Source organism: Triturus cristatus, chromosome 12 (assembly GCF_964204655.1).
Source record: "Triturus cristatus chromosome 12, aTriCri1.1, whole genome shotgun sequence".
NCBI classification, from domain to species: domain Eukaryota; kingdom Metazoa; phylum Chordata; class Amphibia; order Caudata; family Salamandridae; genus Triturus; species Triturus cristatus.
Genome location: NC_140595.1, coordinates 795,381,730 through 795,395,580, shown reverse-complemented (window position 1 = coordinate 795,395,580; position 13,851 = coordinate 795,381,730).

Sequence of the window (13,851 nt, the reverse complement as noted above, 5' to 3'; positions counted from 1 at the left end):
TCATACATGGTCGCCGGAGTCCCGCGGCGCCATCTTGCCTCGTGCGGCTGCTCCTGGGCTTTCGCTCTGTACCGTCGTTTCCTCACCCCGGTGCATGTGCAGTCGGGGCACCTATGTGGGACAAACGTTTCAGGGTCCCGAGGTCGTGTGTCTCGGCTGTATCCGTGCTCTTATTCTGACAGCTACTTGGCGTTGGAGCCGATATGGATCACGTCCAATTGCCCATCTTGCTTGGCCACGCCCCCACTCCCTACTTTTTAAGCCAACTAAGGCTTCATTTTAACTTTCCCCCAAATACATTTTCCGCTACTTCAATGCAAGTCAATATAGAAATGAAATTACCCCAACATTGTTTTCAAAATCTCTATATTGTTCTCAAAGACCAAGTTAAGGTAAATAAGCTTTCTAGTGGATTCTCTATCAAACTGCAGATTCCTCCAGGCGCGAGACTGGATCCCAAAGATTTTTCAACATAGCCTCTGCACACCAGTAGGTGGCATTGTGCAACTCCGCATCAACACCTCTCCACCATGGAAGTGCCGGGTGAAACCGAATAATGTGCCACCCAAGCATGCTTATGTCATTTTCATTCTGGACATCGGCCGCTCCCTCGAAGATCAAAAATTAATTGTTATGCCAGTGTGCAGATCTCTAAATTGGGACCATTTTAGATGGAAAAAGAGTGAATTCCACAGAACTGGGGCTCAGGAGGACAGTGGGAATTTGCTGTTCTATTATCCACAAGAAAGAGTGTTACCGACCATCAGGTCTTCTTTGGTGAGCGACATGTCTAACTCGGTGTTTCTTCAATCCTGAGGTTGCTTTTTCTCTGTGGATGTAAAAAAATTTGAGACTTTGGGTGCAGCTTTTTTTGGTGACATAGATGCAACCCGACTCCTGTGTGGGCACTGTGAGCCTCCAGGCCCCCCATTGACCCCAGATCTTCTCAGTCGCTCCCTCTAATTCCTTTCCTAGAGTGTAGTTGGCTTGGGACCCTGCATGGACGATTGGAACTAGCCGGGAGGCCACCCCTCCAGTTAAATGGGATCAGTAGTGACCATCTTAGGGTCGGGCGCATTCTGATGCATATGTCTCTTGTTGTTGGTGACAAGTCAGCCCTCGGAGATGTGTCTCCGGGCAGCCCAGGGACTGCCCCGGTGATTCAGGGAGTAGGCCTCCGGGTGAAGTGGTTGCCACAGTCCCGCCAGCAGCTACAACAATATGAGAACCATGTTGGAGTCAGGTGTAGCCGGGGATCATTATACCTCCCCTTTTGGATCAACCTTTCGGTCGCATGTGGGGTCCGGACCACCTCAAAGCCGCGGTCAGGTCCATCCGAATACCTCGCAAATCCCACACTCTGCCGTTATGCTGCTCCTCATCTTATGCCTCTCATCGTCTTTCAAGCTGACAGGAGAGGCCTTCCCGGGGTCCCCGACCTCTCCAGACGCTGCCGGTGCACTTATCGCGTGGGGGCCGACCCTCACTGCCACCTGCAGTTCACACCTTGCCTCCGGCCTCTACCTCAATCTCGCTTGCGCCTCCCAGAAGTTTCCATAACTCATACATGGCCACCGGAGTCCCGCGGCGCCATCTTGCCTCGTGCGGCTGCTCCTGGGCTTTCACTCTGTTCCGTTGTTTCCTCACCCCGGTGCGTGTACAGTCGGGGCTCCTATGTGGGACAAACATTTCAGGGTCCCAAGGTCATGTGTCTCGGCTGCAGCCGTGCTCCTATTCCGGCACTGACAGCTACTTGGCGGTGGAGCCGATACGGATCACGTCCAATCGGCCATCTTGCTTGGCCACGCCCCCACACCCTACTTTTTAAGTCAACAAAAGCTTTATTTTAACTTTCCCCCAAATGCATTTTCCGCTACTTCAATGCAAGTCAATATAGAAATGAAATTACCCCAACAATCTTTTCAAAATCTCCATCTTACTTGTTCTCAAAGACCACGTTAAGGTAAATAATCTTTCTAGTGGATTCTCTATCAAACTGTAGATTCCTCCAGGCGCCAGACTGGATCCCAAAGATTTTTCAGCATAGCCTCTGCACACCAGTGGGTGGCATTGTGCAACTCCGCACCAACACCTCTCCACCATGGAAGTGCCGGGCGAAACCGCATAATGTGCCACCCAAGCATGCTGATGTCATTTTCATTCTGGACATCGACCGCTCCCTCGGAGATCAAAAACGAATTGTTATGCCAGTGTGCAGATCTCTAAATTGGGACCGTTTTAGATGGAAAAAGAGTGAATTCCACAGAACCGGGGCTCAGGAGGACAGTGGGAATTTGCTGTTCGATTATCCACAAGAAAGAGTGTTACCGAAGGTAAGTAACTTGCTTTTCTGATGGATACTTCTAACTGCATGTTCCTCACATTCAGGATAGATACCAAACCTTAGCTCCCTGGTGGTGGGTCTGTGGAATGACTGGGACCAAAAAGTCCTACAGGTTTGAACTGCCAACATGCTTTTCCCATCAGACCAGCCGTCAAAGGCAGCAGTGCTTCATGAACATATGCACTGATGTCCACATTGCAGCCTGACAAATATCTAGGACAGGCATTCCATGTGCTAATGCAGTGGTAGCAGCCATGGTAGAATGGGCCCTCAACTCTTTTGGAGATTGATTCTTTGTCATTGTGTAGCAGATCTTAATACAGAGAATGATCACTCTAGACATGATCCCTTTCTGCACCGATAAGCTTTCTTTGCAATGAAGAAACCCACAAAGAGCAGATAGTCCCCGCAATATTCTTTGGTGCGATCGATGTAAAAGCTGAGCGCTCTTTTGTGTCCAAACAATGGTATAACTCCTCCTCTTTCGAGGGGTGAGGTGGGGCAAACAAAATCAGAAGAATGATGGAATGCCAGTCGTGAAAGGAAGTTACACATTTCAGGAGAAAGGCAGCATAAGTCCTCAGCACCAATTTGTCTGCAAAGAGGCTAAGGTGATCCTGATGAGAAAGACTATCTTGAGGGGCAGAAGACGTAGGGGACAACTATGCAATGATTCAAAGGGAGTACACATAAGGAAAGTAAGGAACAAATTAAGGTTCCACTGTAATTGTATTTGATATTTATATAGCGCTTACTACCCCTGACGAGGCATCTAAGCACTTTTCCGCGAAACCCAAAAGGATTAGTAGTGGTTTAGTATAGGGAAAAATGTGTTCGTTTGTGCAATGGACATGTCAGTCAGTGTTAATCGAAGTAGCCTCTTTACAAGCAGATCAGTTGGGTCAAGCACAAATAAAGGCTCGCATATAAGGGGGACGGAGTCACATTGTTACTAGAGCTTGGTGCAGCAAACACAGTTCCTCACAGAAGTGGACATTTCAATCAATCGATCAATCAATCACAATCGATCAATTGATCAATCAATCAATCATCGAGGCTTGCATAGCATAGCTTGTCCCCAAGGAGGTCTCCAGGCGCTATGGGGTTTGAGCAATCCTCGGTCGGAGAGAGCTGGAGGTCGGGGACACAAAGTTTTCTATGGACAAAAGATATGAGGCATTGATGATTCCCTGGCAGTGGACACAGGTGATACAGCCAGACTAACGCACGTTGCTATCGCAACCTCAGATACAAATGATTGAGTCCATCCAACACACTTCTACAACCATTCCAAACCAGCGACTCCTAAACATCCTTACGACGTTGTGACGAGGCGAGGCGGGTCCGAGCACCCAACAGCAGACGATCACCGATTTCTTCTCTCCCCACACAGCCACCCTTGGACCAGGCAACCAACAGGTACTCTATACACGAGCCAGAGGCAAGAAACGAGGACTGTTTCTTTAACTGGGCCGAGTTTGATCCAGGACCCGCCCCCTTCAGTGACGTCGGCTGTCCGGAGCGAGAAATACCCCGGAAGGACCGTGAGGAGGTGTGTTATACACCTGAAGGCGAGGAGACGGAGGACGCAGGAAAGGAGAACCCGAAGACCGAGAGACAGTGGACGAAACGAAGAGGAGACGAGGACGTAGAGGACGCCGCCGCTGCAGAGCCAGGAGGCCAACGGACCGGCGAATCCTCGTGCCACACTTCAAGGGAAGTGTGGCTTCAGCAGGTACGGAGTCGTGTCACAGCGTGGGTGGGAAGGAAGGGTCCAAAACCTCCCTGAAGCACCCGACCGAACAGCCCTGTAGAGCACCGCCCGTTTCCCCAGGCCCTGAGCACCACCGACACACCGTACCACCACCTGGGTAGAATATAACGAGCACCGTGTGACTCCTCACTCCCTTCCCCTGTTGTGCACGCCTACTATCCCAAACACTGATACCACGCTGTATTCTTTTTCCCTGGCCCCCTCCCGGTACCCGAGGCACCCCTGCAAGCCGGACAAGCTGGAGCGGAGCAGGAGCAGCACGGAGAGACGAAGCCGCGCCAGCCCGGACAAGAGATCCCACGAAACACCGCTTCCGTACTACAGGAGCAATCCGAAACCCCGACGCTCTTTGAAAGCAATAAAACCTTTTTTGAAATCAACACGTGTCCCCTTGGTTCTCTCCGACCTGCTACAAGTGGTGGAGAATGCGGGCAGCCAGATAGCCATCTGTCCTCCGAAGATGGAAGACATACTGCATCACCTAGTGAAAGGACAAGAACAGCTGGGCTGGATGGTGGAACAGCAGCTCAACTCGGCTAAAGCCGACCGAGAAACCTTCACCAACACAGTGTCTGCGCAACTTGAGTGGTTACAGAATCTTGTGACCGACGCAACCGGGAACCCCTTACCCCGAGAACCACGTCCTTCCCCCACCCCGTCGGGGATATCCCTACAGAAGTATGTGTTGGGAGAAGACCCCGATGCGTTCTTACTCAACTTCGAGAGAGCCGCCTTGGCCTGTGGGTGGCCCGTAGAAAAGTGGCCCTTCTTCCTGGCCCCCCTCTTAACCGGCGAGGCTCAAGCAGCGTACCAGGTCGCTAATGCTACAGGCGATACTGCATACGCCATGATCAAAACGATTATTCTGGACCATCTGGGCATGGATCCAGAAGCATACAGGGTCAGGTTCCGTAAAGAAAGAGGGACTGTCGGTGAAAACCCCAAAACCCTTTTCTTCATGTTGAAGGCGGCCGCCGACAAATGGCTTACCCCTACAACGGCCTCCAAGGAAGAAATCATGGACAAAATATATTTGGAGCAATATTTGGACGCTCTCCCGTATGGGACTCAAAGATGGCTGCGTCAACACTCCAATCTAACAACCACTCAAGCAATCGATATGGCGGCGACCTTCGCAAGAGCTCAGCCACGAATGTACGCGTGGGAGCCCGAAAAGACCATGAAGCCCGCCGGTAAAACCGAACGGAAACCCAGAGCTGCTACAGAAACAATGATGACTCGTCCCCACAAAGCGGATGTTCCCACCTTTAGAGGCCCTCAATGTTTCGAATGTGGGGCCTGGGGGCATATTGCTCGATTATGTCCACAGAAAAAGGGATCTGAAGAACCCATGGAAGTGGGGTACTTGCCGAAGACAGTCCTCTACTCGGCAGAACTAGGAGGCGCATATCATGTAAGGGTTACAGTGAATGGGAGGCCAGCCAAAGCCCTGTTAGATTCGGGGTATGAACAGTCCGTAATTCAGGGGTGTTTGTGCATTCCACGCAGGTGCTCCCCAAGAGGTGGGTTTACATTAAGTGTGTCCATGGGGACGTGAGGGCATACCCCCTGGCACAGGTACCCCTGGAAATAGAGAGTGGGGAAAACCCAAGAAGTAAGGGTAGGCGTACTTGAAACCTTGCCTGAAGAAATCATCATAGGCACAGACAACCCCCATTTTCACAGCCTCTTTTCCACGTCCATTAAGGGCCTCCCTCCCACACCTACAAAAGAGGTACCGGCCCTAATCTCCCCCGATTCTTGGGTCTCTGACAGGAGTTTCAGGTTCGCGCAAACTAATGATCCCACCTTGTTCAATGCTTGGGAACAAGCCCACGCTGAACAAGACAGTCTATCACCGACCTATCCCCGTTTTTTGATACAAGAGTTGCTCCTTTATAGACAGGGAAAGACAGATGACCCCTTACAGTTACTGGTTCCCTCTTCATTCAGAGAACAGATCATGTTTTACGCACACACGCATTTGCTAGCAGGTCACATGGGGAGTGAAAAAACCACCCACAATATTTTGCGGTATTTTTTTGGGCCGGGGATATACCAAGAGATAAAGAAACACTGCCTGTCCTGCGATGTTTGCCAAAGAAAGAACACACACCGGCCACCTGCGGTACCGCTACAACCGCTTCCCATCATAGGGACCCCGTTCGAAAGGGTTGGGATGGATATCATCGGGCCCCTTCCAAAGAGTCGGAAGGGCAACCTGTACGCCCTCGTTATAGTGGACTATGCCACGCGGTTCCCCGAGGCCTTTCCCCTAAATCCCCAACATCTAGGGCCATAGCCGAGAAAATTATTGAACTGTTTTCTCGAGTGGGCTTCCCGAAAGAGGTCCTAACCGACCAAGGCACCCCATTTGTGTCCAGATTAATGCATGAAGTGTGTAAGCTCCTAAATTTGCATCAAATAAAAACATTGGTGTATCACCCTCAGACCGATGGGCTCGTGGAGCGCTATAACGGGACCCTGAAAGCCACTCTGAAAAAGATGCTGTCAGTAAACGGACGAGATTGGGACCTCCTTTTACCCCTAGCGTTATACGTCATAAGGGGACAAACCCAAAGCAGTCTTGGCTGCTCGGCGTTTGAAATGCTCTACGGGCGCCAGCCTAGGTCACTTTTGGAGATGACTAAGGAAGCCTGGGAGGCGGAAAAAAATGAGGAAAAAAGCATATTGGATTACAGTCTCTCACTCAAGAACTCCCTGTGGAAACTGAGAGACCTTGCACATACTAACCTCGAGAAGAATCAAATCAAACAAAAAACATATTATGATAAAGGAAAGAAATGGAGAAGACTGGAGGCGGGGGACTGGGCTTTGGTGTTGCTACCGTCCTCTACGAAACGGTTCCAGTCTGAATGGATGGGGCCCTATAAAGTCCTTGATATTATAGGGAAAACCAGTTACCAACTACAGGTGTCCCCCAGAAAAAAAACAAACGTATCACATCAACCTCCTAAAAAAATGGTTGGGACCCCCACCGAAGGATTTTCAGTTGACCTTACCAACAGGCACATCCACATCCTCCACCCTCGAACAACTAGTGATCAACGAAGACCTAAAGAAGCAAGAGCACGATACTTTACAGCACGTGTTAAAGCCGTTTGCCTCGATCTTTTCCGACATACCTGGAAAAACCGCTCTTACAGAACACCGAATAGAGACACGGCCAGGAACCACAGTGAAAGAAAGGCCCTTTAGAATACCAGCAGCCAAGAGGGCAGCAGTGCAGAAAGAAGTAGAAGAAATGTTGTGGTTAGGCGTCATTCGGCCCTCCCGCAGTAACTGGTCATCCCCTATAGTTATGGTGCCCAAGCCGGACGGTAGTACCCGCTTTTGCATGGATTTTCGCTCACTCAATTCTGTTTCCAGCTTTGACGCCTATCCCATACCCAGAGTGGACGAACTAATCGAAAAACTCGGAGATGCTCAATACATGAGTACACTGGACTTGACCAAGGGATATTGGCAAATACCGCTGAGGGAGGAAGACAAAAAAAACGGCCTTTGCCACCCCTGACGGGCTCTATGAATTCAACGTGTTGCTGTTTGGGTTGCATGGAGCCCCCGCAACGTTCCAGCGCCTTATGATTGAGGTGTTGAGAAACCATCAGAACTACAGTTCCGCATACTTAGATGACATCATTATCTTTAGTCCCTCCTGGGAAGAGCACCTACGACATCTAGAAACCATCTGTGGAACGCTGCAGGCTGCCGGGTTACACATCAATTCGAAGAAATCCCGGATCGGATTCCACAAAGTAAAATACCTAGGATATGTTCTAGGGCATGGGTTATAGAACCACAAATCGAGAAAATCAGAGCAATCTCAGAAACACCCTTTCCCACGTCCAAAAAGGAGATGAGAGCCTTCCTGGGACTCATCGATTATTATCGCCGATTTGTTCCCTCCTTTTCGGCCCTCGCAGCTCCCCTCACCCACACTCTGAGACAGGACTTTAAAGCTCACCTATTTCATTCCCCAACCAAGGAAATGTGGGACGCCTTTAACGCCCTTAAAAAGATCATTACCACCGCCCCAGTGTTGTCCTCCCCTGACTTCAACAAGCCCTTTATTGTACATACTGATGCCTCCGATTATGGGGTGGGAGCAGTTCTGTCTCAGATAGGGTCAGACGGGATGGAACACCCTATCCTATACATTAGCAGAAAGTTGTTTCCCCGGGAGGTGAGGTACCCTACAATAGAGAAGGAGTGTCTCGCCGTGAAGTGGGCGATCGACAAGCTCCGTTTTACCTGGAGGGTCACCCGTTCACACTGTACACTGATCACGCTCCGTTGCAGTGGATGAGCAGAAACGCTTCCTTGAATCCCAGGGTAATGAGATGGTTCCTGTCGCTACAGCCCTTCTCCTTTACTGTTTGCCACCGAAAAGGGTCTGAAAATGGGAGTGCGGACTTCCTCTCCCGCTTTCCTCTCCCCGATCGGGAGAATCCTGGGGAGGGCGTGTGTGACGAGGCGAGGCGGGTCCGAGCACCCAACAGCAGACGATCACCGATTTCTTCTCTCCCCACACAGCCACCCTTGGACCAGGCAACCAACAGGTACTCTATACACGAGCCAGAGGCAAGAAACGAGGACTGTTTCTTTCACTGGGCCGAGTTTGATCCAGGACCCGCCCCCTTCAGTGACGTCGGCTGTCCGGAGCGAGAAATACCCCGGAAGGACCGTGAGGAGGTGTGTTATACACCTGAAGGCGAGGAGACGGAGGACGCAGGAAAGGAGAACCCGAAGACCGAGAGACAGTGGATGAAACGAAGAGGAGACGAGGACGTAGAGGACGCCGCCGCTGCAGAGCCAGGAGGCCAACGGACCGGCGAATCCCCGTGCCACACTTCAAGGGAAGTGTGGCTTCAGCAGGTACGGAGTCGTGTCACAGCGTGGGTGGGAAGGAAGGGTCCAAAACCTCCCTGAAGCACCCGACCGAACAGCCCTGTAGAGCACCGCCCGTTTCCCCAGGCCCTGAGCACCACCGACACACCGTACCACCACCTGGGTAGAATATAACGAGCACCATGTGACTCCTCACTCCCTTCCCCTGTTGTGCACGCCTACTATCCCAAACACTGATACCACGCTGTATTCTTTTTCCCTGGCCCCCTCCCGGTACCCGAGGCACCCCTGCAAGCCGGACAAGCTGGAGCGGAGCAGGAGCAGCACGGAGAGACGAAGCCGCGCCAGCCCAGACAAGAGATCCCACGAAACACCGCTTCCGTACTACAGGAGCAATCCGAAACCCCGACGCTCTTTGAAAGCAATAAAACCTTTTTTGAAATCAACACGTGTCCCCTTGGTTCGCTCCGACCCGCTACAGACGTACAGCTGTAGTGCAATAATTAAAGAGCTATTGTAGCACAGTTTCATTGCACCTGCTCAAATGAGGTAATACGTCAATTGCTGGCCAATAACCAAAAAGAGCAATGGACAGCAACATTAACGCCTATGTGTAGATAGCTGGATCTAAATACATTTCTGCCCTCAATGGCACAGATAGTCGCTGCTTCTTCCAAACTCATTCAATGATCAGCCCCAAGGTCACAATCTATTTTTCACTTGACTTTAGAAATTGGTTTTGGTATTGACCCCTCATGGAAAGTAGCAGAGGAGCTGCCACAAGCATGATGATGAAAGAAAGTAAAGGGGTCGGGGGGAAAGGGCAGCCTAGAGAGGGGAAGAGGTGGGGCCTAAGAAGGAGGGCGGAGGGGGATGAAAAGCAGACAGATGGCTGTTAACATTCAGCAGGATTTCTGCATCTGCAACTCTTAAACAGTGTAACAACATAACATGGCAACAGAGGCCATAATCACATTAGGCCCCCATGGCATCATTCACCTGTGGACAATTCATAGTTCAAAAACTACCCACATTCTTCAGCCACACCTGTAGTTGAAAGATATGTGGGGGAAAGGGACAGGTGTCCTGAAGCAACAGGAAGGACAGTTGGCAATTCAGCACATTCCCACTGACAGTAGGGCTCATCACCCTGAAGCATTACAAGTGTGTTAAACAAATACATCTAACTGGATGTAGGGGAAGGGGGATAGGGGGAGAGGGGACTCGGTGGAGTGGGGGGACCAAGGGAGGCAAGGAGGGGAAGTTGTCAGACAAAGTCCTCTCAGTGGTATAGGTTGCTGGTCCTTAAAGCACTGAATAAAAGCCTACCTGTTTCTAGATTGAGGAACCGCTGATGGAGAGGCTGAAGCTGGTAGGGTTCGCGACAGGGAAGCGACTAGGTAGGCCACAGAGACGGAGTCTCATGAATGGACGAAGCGAGCATTCTTGTTCCAGTGAATTTGGAGGTGAGGGAAAGGGGGGCTCCCTATGACACGCAAAATCAACCTTTCTTGTAATTATGACCAGCAAACTTGTATCACTTGTACTTCCTTGGCCCGGTTGTCATCTACACAGGTACTGGCAAGTTCTTGCAGGTGAAAATAGAAACTGTCAATTGATTTTTACTTTCCCTGGGTTGTTCCTGCTTGAGAAATAATCATTCATAGTCAGGGTTCAATTGTGAATTGAAGTAGCCTCATAGTTCCTGTCTGCATTGGGCAGGTTCAGAAACACTTTGAAAATCCCCACACAGTGGAACAGAAGCGACGTTTAGACCACACTGTCCATCTCTCGCATGGCTTTGAAAGTTTTTCAGACACGCTGTCCATACTTTCCACCGAGAGCAGTAGTGGAAGGTGCTACTAGCTCATTGGAAGGTGGTAAGGGGTAGGATATGGCAGCACCATGGCGTACTAAGTGGGTGGTGGTGGTCCATCTAGGACAGATATTTGCCACAGTACCACTGCCTTCGCCCCGTCAACAGCTTTGTTCATTATGGGGACTGCCAGCTGCCCATCATTGTTCGCCTGATCGCTTTCACCCATGTTCTGCATTCTTCAACAGCATTGTGTGAGTATATTGGTGGACTTTTTCCTCAGTTGTTGGTTTGTCAGTTCTTCTGTCTGCCTCTCCCATGTGATGCAGCTACACTACCTCTTCTTAAGCACTGGCGCTGCGCTAATAAAGCAAGTCTTTATTCCTTTTACTCACCAACACAGCCCTCCATGTCAGTTTATCCCTGCAGCATGACAGATCACTAAACACCTGCTCAGGGGGGTTAACACCGCCCACTTTCCTGCACTCTGCTGTTTTCAAATGTTGATACTTTGTACCACATCCACAGGTCACACAGGCCTGTTCCCTACTGCTTATTCAGTTGCATATTTTCCTCTTTGAATTGTTTGCTGTGCTCTCATTTAGCTGGTGCTTGGCGGTCATGCTCACAGGGGCCACAAACACTTGGCTGCTCACTCTCCAGGTTTGTTTTTTCTTTTCTTTTCTGCAATACTTTTTTCTTTTTTTCTTCCTCTTAGTTTCTTTGATAACTTGTTTTTGCAATCACCTAGTGTTCTAGTTGGTGTTTGCACTTCTCTGCACACCACTTCAAGTCCAACAGCTGCTGCCAAGCGGAGTGATCGGGGCTGCTCCTGGTTTCTATGACACTTTCGCCAACTCCTTGAGGTTAATTGCAGCAGACACTGGAAGTCTTCATAAGAGAGAGAACAAGAGGGAAGTAGAGAGAAAGTGATCAGAGAGGGAGAAGAGAGAGAGGAGAAATGGGGAGAATGCATAGATGGAGAAAGAGTTGCGCGAGGAGACAAAGGGAGCGGGCCTGGTTTCATCTTTTTTGTCAGGGCTACTTTTGGTTTCCTCGTGCGGCTCTCTGTGCAGTATCTACTGTGCTCAGATAGGCCAGCCAACTAGGTGGAGAGCTAACCAGCAGCAGCAGCATCTGCTGACACAACACGCAGGCCTCGCTTAATGAAGCAAGGTCCGCTCTCATCCTACAAGGACACACAGGGGAACATTAAGCCACGGCGAAACACACTAAGCGGAAGTATGCAGCTTAATCATTCATCATTCACAACTTAAAATGAGTCAGTACACTCCTTTTCAGCTCATATAACGATACACAAGCTGAACATGTCGTCCCGATAATACTTGCCATTTTTCCTTTAGTACTGACTGTAAAGTTACAGTATCTTGTAGCCTATTGTTTTTTCTACTGATATTGTAATGTCAGATGGTGTTTTTCTTTTCTCTTCAACCTGCTGTATTTGCTGACTCAAAAATCATAAAAACACAATAAAAATTGTTTACATAAAAAAGAAAATGGCACACGGTCCACTTCTTGCCCCAAGTATAGAGTGGAGCTCAAAGAAGACACAAGATAGTATCTATGGCAACCTGGTGAGAGACCCCATGGGATCATCTTGCCCTTTATTTACACTCAAGTTCTGGCTACGTGGGTGCACTGTAGCTAGCGCCAGGACACCCTTGGGTAACCACTGCGCCTTACAAATGTCTCTAACATAACATAACATGAATGCATGTGATATGTGTTCAGGAAAGGCCATCTGGGATTTTTAAAAAATCAGCTGGAAAATTAATTCCTCCTGTAAGGGTTTTATTTTTAAAACATTATTGCAGTACAATGGATTTCAGTCTAGCCAATCTTACCAGCACCTTACCCATGTCTCCACCACCCAGCAAAAATACAGGAGGCTTGTGGACTGTGTGTGACAGACACTTGCAGCCCCAAAGAAGTTTCTCAATATAGTGCACAAGCCCCTGCCTCTCTTTGGATAGCAGAACAATGGCTTTCAACGGATTTTAGAGTCCGAACTGTGACTCCAAAAAGATTGGAGGATTAAATCTCAAAGGTGAGCAAAGGACAGAGTTAAACTGAGGATTCTGCTATAGACTGTTTTGGCAAAGGATGTGCCAAAGTCATATTAGCATCCTTATCGTTATGGGCAAATAACACAAGTGTAGGAAAGTAGCCCTTTTTGACATGGTCACCCCCTTTTTGCTTGGTAACTGATGTGATTTCGACTGGAAGTGTACTGGGTTCCTGCTAACCATGTCCCCAGTGCAAGAGCTCTTTCCAAAAACTGTACAATTGTTTCCCCAATTGGCTAAACCTTTTGCATCCTCTGCAAATCCCTAGTAAATGGTACCCCTGGTACCTAGGGCCTGAGGTACTACAGAGGGTTCCTAAGGGTAGCAGCACAAATGTTGCTACCTTAAGGGACACCTCACCAAGTCCATGCAAGGCTGCCATTGCAGGCTGCATGTCTTGGTGCAGACAAAAGTGAAAATACTATATGTCTCACATCCCTGTGTGCTATGTCCCCTAACACTGCATGTGATATTTGTAAGTCATCCCTACAGTAGGCCTGACAGCCCTAAGGCATGGTGCTGAATATTACATGTGAGGGCATACTTGCATGAGCAGATATGCCCCTGTGCTGGTCAGTCATATTACTGCCAGTGCAAGTGGACAGGGAAGCTATTTTAAAACATATGCTGGACACTGGTGAAAACACGTTCCCCAGCTACATGATGGCTTCACTGAAGACAGGGATGTTTGGAATCAACCATCTCGTATTGGTAAACCCACACAGATGCCAGTGTTCGAGTTACCGATACATGGACCAAGAGGGCACCTTAGAGGTGCACCCTGAGAACCTATCAGCCTCTGGTGTGCTCTCTGACTGGTTTATGCCAGCCTACTACCCGACACGCTGTGCTGACCTCCTAGGGTGAGAGCCTCTGTTCTCAGGAGGCCCAGAACAAAAGCCTGTCCAGGAGGTTGGGTGTAACACTTCCTCCCACAGGATGACCTGCTGATTTGCCT